The 2,956-nt window shown below is 59.3% G+C and overlaps 1 protein-coding gene across 1 annotated transcript in view; it reads right to left on the bottom strand.

Moving 5' to 3' along the window:
- Positions 1–2,956, bottom strand: part of DLGAP4 (DLG associated protein 4) — a 134,620-nt gene that overhangs the window by 68,458 nt on the left and 63,206 nt on the right. The window lies entirely within an intron of this gene.

The following is a 2,956-nucleotide window of genomic DNA, read 5'->3' as shown; positions in this document are numbered from 1 at the left end:
CCTGGTGAGGGGGGGCGGGCCAGAAAGGGCGGGGAGCCGCTTGGGTGATGCTCAGGAGGGACTGGCAGCACATCAGGAGATGCAGCAGCCTGTGAAAGGGACTGCCCAGAGCACACATCCTCCAGGAGGAAGCCAGCCCGGGCTGATGGGGCTGAGGGCACCCTTTGGGGTCAGCCTGTCCTGCCCTCTGCCCATCAGCTCCCCCGGGGCTGCACATCCCCCGGCCCAGCTGGCTGCAAACACAGCGGTGCCTTTTGTGCCTGCAGCCAGCGGCACGATAAACACGGGCTGCAAGGCGGGGAGGTGATTTGCCACCTGCAGGGGGAAAACGCCTCCCTCTCCTGCTGCAGGAAGCTGAAAGGATCTGCGAGCTGTGCTGCAGGTGACGTGGGCCTGCCCACGCGGAGCCCAGCGCTGCCTGAATTAGCAGGAGCTCTGGATGTGCTGCTGGGGCCGCTGCCTGCCGGAGCCCTGCATTAATGATGATTCAGAGTTCACAATCTGATCGCGGCCGATAAAAATAGCTGGAACAATTCCTTACACAACAGAGCCCCCTCCTGCCACGCTGCTCCTGGGATGCTGGGCAGAGCCGTGCCCAGGGATGGGCAGCAGAGAGCACTGCCCGTGCTGGGAGGGAGGCGGGGGCTCCTGAGGGGAGTTAATGCCACCCGCCCTGACAGGGCCACCAGGGAGCAAGCACAGCAATGGAGGGGACAGCGGCTTCCAGCAAGCCAAGTGTGTCACCTTTTTGGGGTCCCTGCTTAGGGGACAGGGAGTCCTCAATGGGTCTGCCCAGTGCCTAAAGTGTCCAGGGGCTCACCTGCCCATCCTCGCCCTGCCAGGCAGGGGAAACAGCCAGTGCCAGCCTGAGCTCGGCAGTCTGATCCCTCAGCTGCGTCCCTGGGGAAGGATTTCCCACATCCCTCCTCATGTGGGAATCCATGGCTGATGCCTTTTGAAAGTGGCATCTACACACAGCCCCTGAGGCCCCATGACAGCTGAACACCAGTGGTCTCCTGCTTGTTCTTCAGGCCAAGGGGTGTCTCTGCCCACTGGTGCCAAGTGGGGCGATGAGAGGATGGGATCTGACTGACACCATCCCAAAATTCCCAAAATGACAGAGTAATTTATCTTAAGAACTCTAACTACTAAACACTATCTTTTTTTATCTACCAGCAAAACCAAATGCTGTGAAAGTCAAAGGCTGTGATATGACAAAGATTTTTTGACTTCAGGTGTTGTCTAAGCTGGAGGAGCAGATGAACTCCTGAGAGAGACAGAGAACTTATTTCCATGCAGATGTCACTGGTAATATAACCAACTCTCCAGGGAACAAAACCCCAGAAATTCTGCAACCTATTTGTCTGTCCCTAAATAGAAGTTTCTCAAAGTTCTCTGTGAGACAGGATTTGCTCTGAATCAGGAAATGCAAAGCATTAAGTAGGTCAAATGAGACAAATGAGACAGATAAGAAAGGGAATTTTCAGGAAGGGAGCAGGACAGCTGATGAGGTGGCTGGAGGGGAGGGACCAGGGCAGGAGCTGACTTGTTGTCTTTAAACCCACCTGCAGCCTCTGCTGCCTTGCAGAGCACTCGGGGCACAGGCTTCTGACCACATGGGGCATGTTCCAGCTTGGCTGGAAGAGCAGCTAATGAGAGCATCCTGGCCCAAAGCTGACCTGTGCTGGCCAGTGGTGCCCAAGGGGTCTGGGGGGCGTGAGGGGGTCTCTGCACAGCCCCCATGGAGCGAGTGTGGGATGCAAAGCCCTGACCACAGCTGCCCTTGAGCTGCCTCTGGCCTGGCTCCCAGGGGTGGAGGTGTCCACCCTTGCACTGAGAACTTGGGACCCAGGCAAGGCAGAGACTCTGCTTGGCCTCCTGTGCTGGCAGCCTGCCCAGACCCCTTCTGAGTCCTCTGTGCTGCCAGAGCCACCAGCAGCCCCAGGGCCATGGCCCCAGTGCCCCACCCAGGGCACAAAGAGCACGCTGAGGAGGAGGAACTTCAGCCTGGAGACTGAGGTCAAACTTCATGGGAGTCTTCAATGGGGAAGGTGCTGAGCTCTGCTCTGTATGACCAGTGACAGGACAGGGAACGGCTGCAGCTGGGCCAGGGCAGGCTCAGGCTGGAGATCAGGGAAAGGTTCCTCATCCAGAGGGTGCTGGGCACTGCCCAGGCTCCCAGGGAATGGGCACAGCCCCGAGGCTGCTCCCCAAGGAGTGCTTGGACAGTGCTGCCAGGCACAGGCTGGGACTGCTGGGGTGGCTGTGCAGGGTCAGAGTTGGATCGATGATCCTTGTGGGTCCCTTCCAACTCAGCTCACTCCATGGTTCTCTGCCTCCTTGCCCTTAATGTGTGTGGCAGAGGCGTTACAGGAGGCTCTGAAGGGCCGTGGCTGTCACTGCTGCAGCACCAGCTGAGCAGGGACCTTCCTGCGCTCCAGGGCAGAGGTTCCCGCTCCCTAAATCTGCACACGAAGCCAGGCAGGGCCCTGCCTGCATTTGGGATGCAGGCTGGAGATGCTCTTGGGACTGGCTTTGCTCAGTGCCTCAAACAAAGCAGCTCCTGTAGCCTCAGGGTCCCGGGCCGAAGAGGGACAGCTGGGAAGAGGCAGCAGCTCCCTGTGCCCTCCCTTCAGAGCCGGGCTGGGCCCGTGCGCAGAGCTCGGAGCTCGGAACATTTCCTTTGTCTCAAAGTGGGTCAGGCGGAGGCGTGACGTTACCATGGCAATGGGCAGCAGATTTCATAACTTTATTTTGTGGGGCGTGGCGCAGGATTCGCCGGGAGATGGAGGGAGGGTTGTCATTGAATCACCCTGCCAGCTTCCCTTCCCCAGGCTGCTCCTGCAGGAGCTCCACTGCCCCTTGGCCACACGCACAGAGCCGGGGCTGTGCCCCCCGGCCCCCTTGGGAGCCCCAAAAACAGCCTGGGGCCATCCCAAAAACAGCCCGGGGCCAT

Source organism: Geospiza fortis, unplaced genomic scaffold (genome assembly GCF_000277835.1).
Source record: "Geospiza fortis unplaced genomic scaffold, GeoFor_1.0 scaffold657, whole genome shotgun sequence".
Taxonomy (NCBI): Eukaryota; Metazoa; Chordata; class Aves; order Passeriformes; family Thraupidae; genus Geospiza; species Geospiza fortis.
The sequence above is the reverse complement of the archived record's forward strand: the minus strand, read 5'-3'. Positions and strand labels throughout refer to the sequence as shown.